This window comes from Ostrea edulis, chromosome 6, assembly GCF_947568905.1.
Source record: "Ostrea edulis chromosome 6, xbOstEdul1.1, whole genome shotgun sequence".
In the NCBI taxonomy this organism is placed as follows: domain Eukaryota; kingdom Metazoa; phylum Mollusca; class Bivalvia; order Ostreida; family Ostreidae; genus Ostrea; species Ostrea edulis.
The window spans coordinates 42,704,031-42,716,996 of record NC_079169.1 but is presented as its reverse complement, the minus strand read 5'-3'; the positions used below and the strand labels follow the sequence as shown (position 1 = coordinate 42,716,996).

The following is a 12,966-nucleotide window of genomic DNA, read 5'->3' as shown; positions in this document are numbered from 1 at the left end:
ATGGCTTATCCGATAGACTCAAACTTTTGTACAATACTTCAATGCCATTTGCAGATGTGCATATTGTTGGGACAGGAAGATCCAATTCTTATCCTTAAAGTTATAGTGGATCTGAGAGAGATTATGTAAAATAGCTTGTAAATTAAAGGCTTATTGGATAACCTTAAAATTTTGTACTGTTTACAATACTTCATTATCATTTAATGATGTTCACATTGTTCTGACCCAGGGATCTAATATTTTTCTACAATTTACAGTGGATCAAGGAGGAGTGTTTTATAGCTCTGTTTTTTCATGTACAAGGATATGTTCACTTTCCTACTGGTACTGTAACGTCATTATTTTTGTATCATATACAACAATGACATTGGTCACCTCGATGTTCAATCTTTTCTCCATACAATTGATAATGTCTATGTTCCTGCTCATGCTTTTTCCTCTGTCCATGCAGTACATTAAGCCGGGGATAATTTGGAGCACTTTCAATTTTTGAAGTGGAGGAGACATTTGATTTTAACAAAAACAAATTCCATTTACATTACTTTTATTATAAAGTTCTAAAGTCTGAGATGGACCAAGTGTTGACATTTTTCATTTTTGCTAAGTCCAAGACTTGATAGCATATCTGGTTACACGATTTCTCACAGTCAAGAAGGATAACTCTTGATAACTTACTTGATACACGGTTTACAACTCTCTATTTTGTGCAGTATTTCATGGAATGAAATATGGATTGACTTAATTTGTATGGCTGAAATGTGATGTGGATTACTTAAGAAATATACATTTTATTTTTGAAAATACATGAGGGCATGAACTGCGATGCTTCATGAAGTGTGTTAGTGGTTCGTGAAAGATGTACGTACAGGTGTGAATTGTTGCATTTCATGCCGTCGTGTTTTAAAAAAATGAAATTTATTTCTTATATTTACATTCTACTTGCTCTCATATCTGTCAGAATTCCCAGGCAGTAAAATAGATGTACTATATTTACCAGTATCAAGATTCAATGCTGCGTGATGCACTAGTAAGGACATCAAAGGCAGAAACATTGGAAATGTGAATACATGTTTGAAAAGAGTTTAACACAGTGCATCATTACTTGACATTGATTGATAAAAACATAACCAGCATACACTTATAGACAATCACAACATACGTTCTGGAGTATACTGATTTGATGAACACTCAGCTAGTGATATGAACACCGATTTTATGAAGTTAAATCTATGAATGTAACTAGTATATGGCATATGTATAGAGTAAGGATTGAGAAAATATTGTCAACCTCAGCTGCACTTCAGTTGACAGTGATTTCTCATATGGCGATTTCCAATATTTCCCTCAACTGTATGCAACATTTATTTATATATATATACACACACACACACACACACACACACACACACACACACACACACAACTATATGCCATATTTATATAATGTTACCCTCAGCTATATATATGCAATATTTATATGCCATACATGGTTTTACAGTAAAACTGAAGAAAAAACTGGCTATATCAATGATATATCACTCAAGTCGGCACTGGATTTGAAACTAATTTTTTTAAAATCTTTTTGATATAAGTACATAATGTTTGATCCACTTTGTTTGAAATTGACAATGAAATAGTAAACTGTTCATTAGTTTATTGGAGATTTGAAATTGACAATGAAATTATAAGTAAACTGTTCATTAGTTTATTAGAGATTTGAATAGTATGTGGTGTACATAATTTACACACTCATACAGTGAAAAATATTTGAGGTTGATTTCCTTTTTATTCAATGACTAAAGTATTGATATGTTTATGCTAAGAAAATACTTGTGTTTGAACAAAGGTTTTGGTACATTTAATTGAATAGTGTTAGAGCTGAAATAAACCATAAAACATGTCAAGCATATAATTCATATTATGATTTACTCTCAACCACTAATTTCTTATTCAATCCAAATATTTGTTGTGTTAACCCTTTGTAGCTCTACTGTTTTGAGAAAGGATTGAGAATGAAAATTCTTAATAGCAGATAGACATTGTCTAAATTAAAGCTAATATTGAATCAGGCAATATTCTGAATGTCTACTGTCAGAGAAATACTATGGAAATCCAATCCATAATGGACACATGACAAAGTTCAGAACGAAAATAGTTATAATCCAGTGGTTTAAAGCATCTCTAACCAGTGAATTCCTAGCAAAACATTTGGTCGCATTTATGAATTGTGAAACAAATTTGTCATTTGAAGAAAGGTTGTTTGATAACTTTTCAAGTCAAATTTTGACCAGGCCGGGAAGAGTGTTTATTGATTTTTGCATTGATGATTTATTTAGGTGATTCAAATGTCAGGAAATGCATTAGCAATGATACACCGAATTTTAAAAAGTTAATCTTAGATCAAAATACCAGGTAAATATTGGGAGGGGAAGAGATTCGTGCATATTTATATTAAATTTTGAAGTTAATAAGGTTTCATGCTATTTTGATTTATGAAATATACCTCATTGTGGCATTGTATGCGTGTTGACAAAAGAATCAAAGTTGATTTCTTTTAACATATGGGGGAGCAATTTCAAGCAAAGCAATTGCTTAGTAGGGGACTTCAAATTATAAGCAACGCCATGGAGATGCAAGGCTTTCTCTAACTTCTTAGGAACTTTGAAATATAATTAATACACCAATTGTTGAAACAAGATATATCTATCTTAAATTGACTCTCTTTTTGCTGTCAACAAAGAAATGCAAGTCTTAGCTTTCTGAGTTCTCACTTCAGTAATATTTTTGTTTGAAGATTGTTTTTTGTTGCTTTTTTTTTTTTTTTTATCATCCGTGAACTCGCCTGGTCCAGCTCATGAAATCAGCTGTTCTAGGTGTATAGCTAGACTTTGTAGAACTTTTATGCTGTAGTCATTAAATGGCAGAAGCATGTAATGCTGTTCTTTGATATCCTTATTGTCCGTGGTAACAGATTGCAGATTGTTCAACAAATTTTTTTCTAAAATGTCATAAAATTCCGTTTCTTAACTATTTGTCACTGTACATCTTGATTGATATTGGGCTAATAAAACTGTGATCTTTTAACCAATTTAACTACAGTAACTTTCATGCCAATGTAATTTTTGCTTTATTCACTGTTGACCAAAACTGACAATATAACTACAATGAAAATAAACTAGTCTTAATAGTTATTGTGTGGCTTCGAATTCCATTTAGTGGGATTCAGCCTTTGGCGCTTGCGGATATGTCGTGAAGTTTCTCAATTTTTAAAAGATATATATTTTTTCCTGACATTTTAGGTACAAGCACTTAATGCGTCTTTACAAAAAATCTTGGGGTCTGTTTGTGGCAAGTAAAAATGTAAAGTCAATAAACTCTTACATAAGGTTGTGTGTATATATATATATATATATATATATATATATATATATGGACATTACTAAGTTGTTGCAGCAAAGAAGCGGAGAAAATTAAACTATGTAATTTGGATCCAACTTGGAGATCAAACCTGGGATCCTTGCATTACTAGTTGGGTGATCCAACCACTGAGCTATCCAGCCTGATATATAAAGTTTAGTAATATTATTACAATATAAAAATCAAAACTATTTTCAAAAATCATACAAGAGCTCTTCAAATTGAGAAGATGAAAAAAGGTTTTAGAAAAAAAAAAATGGCAGAAACATCACATATGACCTTAAGCAAAGGTGTTTGATTATGTGGTTTGTGTCAAAATTCATCCATTATATGGCAAAACATAGTGGGGCTGCTTCATGATTATACCAATGAGTACATTTACTCTCATTAGGGCCTCACCATATGGCAGGTGCCCTTCAGAAAATTAGAAATCACTCTATCCATCCCTTAGCACTTTATATTGCACATGATAATTTAAGTTTCCATGAGAATATTTTTATAGATTTTATACATACTACTTGGATTAGACAGAGGAACACCCCTTCCAGATTTATTAGCTTTGTAATTTTAGGGATATAGGACTTGTTGGCTCACCTGAATCACTTTGAGGGTTTCCCCCCCCCCCCCCCCCAAGTCTGTGCTCATCATTTATCGTGCAACGTGCGTTGTATGTTAACTATAAAACATTTTCCTTCTTGATAGCATGTTTTCAAATTCAGTATGAAGCATCTTTTGGACAAGGGGGATATAGATTGTAATTCAGGACTCCTGCACCTCTGGGGCGTTAGGTGTGGGACAAAGAATGTCAAAAATTGACCAATTTCATAAATCTTCTGTACAACTGCACATGTATTAGAAAAACTAAATGCATATAGTCTTGTAGAGCTGGAAGGCCTCTAGCAAACTTGTAAAATTTCATGATCCCTGGGGTAGAGGTTCTGACTCCAGGGCAGGGTTGAACTTGCATGGTATAAAGTGTTTATGTGTAAAACAGTTAGATAACATCCTAAATTGAAAATAGACATTTAGAAGGAGCAGGTAGCCATTTATCAAAATCATAAATTTTGTGATTGTTATGATACCAGGATGGGGCCAAATTGGTGATATATAGTCACAGATTGAATGTGTTGTAGATTTCTAACTTGTTCTTTGATATGTGGATTACCATTACCTAATGAGTTGGTACAGATCAAGTTTAACTTTTGTGACAGCTAGTTCATCAGGTATTCTCGTGAAAATTGTAAGACTTGTAAAATAGTTTCATGGTTAAATGAACTTCAGATTTTTTTTCTGAACTTTTTTCACCATGCTTTGAGTTAGGAAACTGAAATAATTTGGTATGTTGTTTAATACTGCATGTTTACATCAAGTTCTTGTCACAGTTGAGTGAATTTTACGAGATTTATGGGATTTGTGCTGAATATAGTTTTCAGGACTTTTTTCAACCCTGAAATTTTATATGTGGTGACCTAATGAGGAAGTTTCACTTAGGTTACAGTTGACCTGTTCTCATGGTGTACTGAAATTGTCTTGTTCTCTATTTTTTTTTTTTTTTTATGTGAGATTTAGATAATCTAATAATGCCTTGTTCACACTAAGAATTTAATCTAAATCAAATTAACACACAGAAGTGTAAAATAATCACAGATATCTGAATTAGATATCTCCATAGTGAATAAATCTAAATCAAATTACCACACAGGAGTGTCAAATAAACATAAATATCTTAATTTGATATCTCCAAAGTGAATAAATCTAAATCAAATTAACACACAAGTGTCAAATAAACACAAATATCTTAATTAGATATCTCTTTTGTGAATAAATCTAAATCAAATTAACTCAGAAGTGTCAAATAAACACAAATATCTGAATTAGATATCTCTTTTGTGAATAAATCTAAATCAAATTAACACACAGAAGTGTCAAATCAACACAAATATCTGAATTAGATATCTCAATAGTGAATAAATCTAAATCAAATTAACACACAGAAGTGTCAAATAATCAGATATCTGAATTAGATATCTCCATAGTGAATAAATCTTAATCAAAGTGCACAGGTTGTCAGATAATCACAGATTTATATCTCCATAGTGAATAAATCTAAATCGAAGTACACAGGTTGTCAGATAATCACAGATATCTGAATTAGATATCTCCATAGTGAATAAATCTAAATCAAATTAACACACAGAAGTGTCATATAATCACAAATATCTTAATTAGATATCTCCATATTGAATAAATCTAAATCAAATTAACACACAGAAGTGTCAAATAATCACAAATATCTTAATTAGAAATATCTCCATATTGAATAAATCTAAATCATCAAATTAACACACAGAAGTGTCAAATAAACATAAATATCTTAATTAGATATATCTCCATAGTGAATAAATCTAAATCGAAGTACACAGGTTGTCAGATAATCACAGATATCTGAATTAGATATCTCCATAGTGAATAAATCTAAATCAAATTAACACACAGAAGTGTCAAATAATCACAAATATCTTAATTAGATATATCTCCATATTGAATAAATCTAAATCAAATTAGCACACAGGAGTATCAAATAAACACAAATATCTGAATTAGAATATACATTGATATCTGGAAATTAAATGCATAATGAAGAGTTTACTGACATACAATACACTTGACAAAAATTTTAATTTGGCGATTATTTAATAATATAAGAGATAATTTAATAGATGTGTCAAATGGCATAATGATGATTGGAGAGAAATAGCTTTTTATCAAGGTTTCTAATATAGCAAGAAAAATGGGACTTATAAATCCCCTCTCCCCCCCCCCCCCCCCCCCCCCCCTCCCCCCCTTCAAAAGGACCATCAAAGACTTTTATTGAAATGCAGCATATGCTAGTACTCTAGAGGTGTGTTAATAATTAAGTGATATAGTCATATATGCTTTTAGTTAATACAAATAATATATTACATTTAGGTAAATACTTTGTTAGTTACAGTATTTTAACCGAATGTGTAATCAATAAATCAACTTGCTACTTCTAAACTTCAAACTGGTTATTGATTATGATTTTTTTTTAAAACCAATTGCGCATCACTTCTGATACAATAGCTCTTTTTCTATTAGTGTTATACATGTATACATGTTTCTCTCCAGATTCATTAAAAATTTCACAGTTTATTAGACTAGTGCTTTTGTTAATCACTGATATTTGTTTTACTGTAGATTGGTAAAATGACATATTTGGTCAGCACAGCTAGCTGATATCCGTCGTCTTGCAGGTGTATATTGTCATTTATGTACACTGAGTAAATAGAAGGAATGTGCCAGAATTCTAAAAAGCTAGTTACAGTCAGTTCTCCAAACCAATATTGTGTAGAATTAGATTTTCAAGTTGTCATCTCCAAGCAAATGGGCTTTGAAGAATTAGGCAGTCCTAACAAGACCTATTTTCCTTTCATTGTGTGCTACTAGTACTGTTTAAACAATGGTTCTAGACACAAAAGGTGTTGGGTAAAAAGTATGTACATGAGAGAATGGCATTCTAATTAGAGGACGTTTGAAAACAAAGTATTTGTTGGAACTACAAGAGTGAATTGATCCAGGTGAAAACCTTTGTAAGAAACTAAGTCACATGACCGTGGTCCCCTGTTTGTGCTCTGGTTAGATGTATACCTTCGATACTTGCTATTTCATTTAAAAGGAAAAAGGTGTGATCATTGGACAGTTTTATATGTATATAAACTGAAGGATTAGGGTTGGATGACTTTGGAGTACATGCAGGTTTGTGGTCAGTCGCTTTCTGTCCAGTACTTAGTGCATCATAAGGGACAGAAAACAATACGTTGTTACAACTGACCCTGCAGTGGGAGAGCTGTGAGAAAGTTGGTGTTATTGGTATGTAGTTTTCCTTACTTCCAGACATCAGATAAGACGATTAAATGTACAGAAAGAATTAAACTTTTATCTATTTATTTACGAAACATGGGATAATGGAAATGGATTTTAAATAAATGATCTTCAAATTGACTTGTACATTGTGAACAAATTTCTTTAAGGACATACTCCACATTTCTGACATTTTCTCTAAAATCATGTAATGCAAGGGTCCCGACTTTGATACCCGAGTGATCCCAAGATTTTTCTCTCCTTTGCTACAGTAATGTATATTTTTACAACTTACTGTAATATATAAGAGCTTAATTACATTACATTTTGTAACAACCAGGAAATTTCAAAATATACCAACTCTAAAACAGACATGGTAATATACCGCAAGAGTTTTTGTAAACATGATAATTAGAACAGAAGTGCAATGTACCTGAAATGTCATGGAAAATTATATATTATTGAGAAATGTTGAATATGTCCTCAAGATCTACTATAAAAGTTTGTTAATGTTTCCAAAGTTACATTGTTATTCATCATTCTATTCTATTCCATTCACTCATTTCAAATCTTAGGTTTCTATGGTGAGAGAATTTGAGATAAAATGAATGCTGGCATTGCAAAGCACCCAATATGCCAATCAAAATTTCAAGTCTCATTAGTGTCTTGCCAGTGAATGAAACCAGAGGACAATATTCTTACCATTCTGTTCATCTATTTATCCATTGGATTTTCCCCCTTAAGCTTTGAAATATTCAGATTTGAAACTTGGTTGTGTGCAATGTAGCTTTCTGGTAAACTATGATCTCTGATATGCCATTGACTCGTTGTTGTAAAAGTTATGCCCATTAGGGTAAAATTTGTTGAAATAGACTGTTTAGTTTCATGCGAACAACTTTGCTTTTCGTAATTGTTCAAGAGAGTTCATAAATGGCCCCTTGTTTAACCTTTTTCAGTTGGTGGGCTGGTATGGGACATGTACATGTAGTGAATTAGCAATGTCCTCAGAATGCTTGTTTATTTAGTATGTTGAAGGATAGGTAAAACTTTGCTGAACTGCATTTATAAATGATGTTGAATGTAGTTAGAATTGTGTCTGTGAGAACTAGGTTTTAAGGCTGAGCTATGTGAAACAATTGATTTCTTCAAAGTGGAAATACAACATACATGTATTGTTCACAGGAAAGTCTACTTTGTCATCAATGCAATATTCAAACACATTTTATGATGCATACACATGAAGCAACACTTGTCACACACATTCGATACCCATCACACACATACAACATCCATCACACATACAACATCCATCACACATATACAACATCCATCACACACATACAACATCCATCACACACATACAACACCCATCACACACATACAACATCCATCACACATATACAACACCCATCACACATACAACACCCATCACACATATACAACACCCATCACACATACAACATCCATCACACATATACAACACCCATCACACATATACAACACACATCACACACACACAACACCCATCACACACATACAACATCCATCACACATATACAACACCCATCACACACATACAACACACATCACACACATACAACATCCATCACACATATACAACACCCATCACACATACAACACCCATCACACATATACAACATCCATCACACATATACAACACCCATCACACACATACAACACACATCACACACATACAACATCCATCACACATGTACAACACCCATCACACATACTACATCCATCACACACATACAACATCCATCACACACATACAACATCCATCACAGATACAACACCCATCACACACATACAACACACATCACACATACAACATCCATCACACACATACAACATCCATCACACACATACAACATCCATCACAGATACAACACCCATCACACTCATACAACACACATCACACACATACAACACCCATCACACATACAACACACATCAAACACATACAACATCCATCACACACACATACAACACCCATCACACACATACAACACCCATCACACATACAACATCCATCACACACATACAACACCCATCACACATACAACACCCATCACACATACAACATCCATCACACACATACAACACCCATCACACACATACAACATCCATCACACATACATACAACACCCATCACACATACAACATCCGTCACACATATACAACATCCATCACACAACACCCATCACACACATACAACATCCATCACACAACACCCATCACACACATACAACACCCATCACACACATACAACACCCATCACACACATACAACATCCATCACACATGTACAACACCCATCACACATACAACATCCATCACACACATACAACACCCATCACACATATACAACACCCATCACACATACAACACCCATCACACACATACAACACCCATCACACATACAACACCCATCACACACATACAACACCCATCACACATACAACATCCATCACACATATACAACACCCATCACACATACAACATCCATCACACATACAACACCCATCACACATACAACATCCATCACACATACAACACCCATCACACATACAACATCCATCACACACATACAACACCCATGTATTTTAACTTCTTTTGAAGTACCATACCCTATCAGTCTATAGACCATGATGAGCTGTATGCAAACTATCATTTAAGATCCATGGTGTTAAAATCTTTAAGTTAAAGGCAATTAAGAAATATGAGATCCACATAGGGCAGTGTGGCAATCTTTGGATATTATCATTAAACAAACTCAAAGTTGATATAGCAATTTCAGGCATGCCAAGTTTAGAAATGTTGTGATAATCGATAATCGTAACAGCCATTTATACACAGCATGGCAGAACCACATGACATATGAGCCAACAAAACCAAGCTGATTAAATCCTACTCATTGCATATTTTCTTTTTGTATGTTTAGATTGAGAGTAAACTAATCAAATATTGCCAGGATTTTTTTTCAATATTAGATTTGTTCAAATTGATCTTTGATACAGTAAATATTTGAACTATATTACATTTTGCCAGGATTTTTCCTAATGATTTCATTTGTTCATAACGATATCAGTCTGAGGTTTAGGGTTACGGTATAGAAGTTGACATACTAAGTATTGTATGCAACCGCAAAGGAAGATTGATTGAGTTTTTAATAGTTATGAACACTTCAAGGTATAACAAGTCTCTTAAATGTTGCAAAGAATTCAAACTGAAATGTAAGAATACAAAGAATTGTCATTTTATAAGGAAAAACCTATCTGCTACTGATTGAATCATTAGTTTTGATGATGTTGATATTGTTTACAACTGATCTATTGTGCATTAAATGAATCTATATCATTGAAATAGGTCCCAAGACTTAAGTTTTACCTCATATTGACACAAAAGAGACACTCAGTTTTTAAGAGGCCTATAATTGACAAATCTGTAGAAATCGGAGACATAAAGCTTATAAGAAATTCAAAATGAAATTATATTGACTACATGGTTCAGGAATCCTGCTTTGGAATGTATGAATAAAGAAATAGCTAAGTTGTCAGCTAATGTTAAAAACAAATTTACAAAAATTTCATTTTGATCAGACATAATGATAAATAAAGCTGATATTAAATATTGATTCATTTGTTAGAGATGAGCATTTTGTTGTTACTAAATTCATGGTTGGTAATGAAGTATAATTGGTAGGATATGCAGTTATCAGAGTGGCTCATGGGAATTGGGTCATTGGTGTATTTTTTAGCTCACCTGATCCATAGAATCAAATTCATCATCTTTATATATTTTCTTTAAATCTGAATGTCCAGCACTTAACTGGATGCATACTTAAAGTAAGCATGATGCCTATACCAAAATTGTTGAATTCCCAAGGTGGGGCTCTTAGGCTCATAAACTGAACATGCATTACAACTTTTGAAAAACTCTTTACTCCTGCACGAACATCTAGCCTGCACAGCTAGTGCACAAAGGTTGCTTGTGACAGGACAATGTGTTATATGACCCGTGTCAATGGACGACTTGGAAATCCCTAAGTTTTATCCAACTATTCAAATATGAGCCCTTGCTGTCACCACAAATCTAAGAAAAGGGAGAACTTTGAGAGGGAATAGGTTCGTTACTGTTGCTGGCCCTTTCCAAAGATCTACTTAAAAAAGTATCATGTCTGGGTGAAATCTGTATCGCTGGTAAATCTCCTCTTCCTCTAGAGTCTCCAATGGGTAAATATTACGATCCAGAAAAACTCTTGGACATGGCAAAACAACCAATTTATGTCTGTGATGTCTTCTCAATAATCTATAAGCAGAATCCATTTTAGATTTTTGAGATCATAGACTTAAGTATGCTTTTTTGTATCCTCAGGTATTTGAGAATAAAACTAACTTTAAGAATTTTTATTGGGCTCAACTTTTTATATATGATGGCTGTTGGGTTAAAAGAGGATGGGGAAACTTAGAATATTCTTTGGCTTCAGAACATTCTCAGACTTCAGTTAGTTTTAATGGCGGTGAGGCAATGTCATTTGACCAAGATCAAGATCACTATTTCATAAAAATTATTCTAACAAGTTTCCAAATCCTTTTCTAGATACTATTTGTTAATGTTCAATTCATTTTTATCTACAAATAAAAGAATTATGGTTTAACCCCCCCCCCCCCCCTCTTCAAAAAAAAGAAAGAAGAATATTATAATAAGTAATACACTGATTTAGTTTGCAACAACATCTGCACACAATGTTTCTTTAACCTCTATGATGTGTGGAATTCTGATTACCTTTAATGCTGATGGGCCTTCTGTTTGATTTCTATCTCAAGAGTAACATAGGTATAATTCATCAAATAGATACACATACATCTTCTAGTGGTGTACATTCAAACTTCACACCATGACCACTGTGGTCAGGGTGGGGCAACAACAAGGGTTTAAATTAAAATTAAATATAACAAAAACTTTAAAATCTACATCTCAGGAACAACTCTAGTACTACTTATCAATTAAATATGCAAGAATCACCATGTAGTGTAAATTCAAGATAGTTCAAACCATGTTCCCCAAGCCCTGAGCAGTGGCACAGTAGGGGTTCATTATATGTTACCCTGAGCAGGGGCACAATAGGGTTCAATGCATGTAGCCCTGAGCAGTGGCACAGTAGGGGTTCATTATATGTTACCCTGAGCAGGGGCACAATAGGGTTCAATGCATGTAGCCCTGAGCAGAGACACAGTAGGGGTTCAATACATGTACCCTGAGCAGGGGCACAGTAGGGTTCAATACAATATAGCCTGAGCAGGGGCACAGTAAGGTCCAATACATGTAGCCTTGAGCAGGGGTTCAATACATGTAGCCCTGAGCAGGGGCACAGTAGAGTTCAATACATGTAGCCTGAGCAGGGACACAGTAGCCCCTGGTTCAATACATATATTTCAAAAATCATCTTTATTTAATGACCACAAAGACAGAAGTGGGATATGGAAGTTGATGCAAGAGAAGATTCACAACAGGGATTTTTATATTTAGGTACATGTCTATAATGAATAAATATTTCTTAACTGAATTGTGATGCCCTGGGCTATAGTTTGTGTATAGTAGTGATGTAATTAAAATATTGTCTGTAGAAATCTTAGAATCTTTC

The 12,966-nt window shown here is 33.6% G+C and overlaps 1 protein-coding gene across 26 annotated transcripts in view; it reads left to right on the top strand.

Annotated features, from left to right (window-relative positions):
• The window catches only part of LOC125648400 (cytosolic carboxypeptidase 2-like), a 145,030-nt gene that overhangs the window by 70,455 nt on the left and 61,609 nt on the right, over window positions 1–12,966 (top strand). The window lies entirely within an intron of this gene.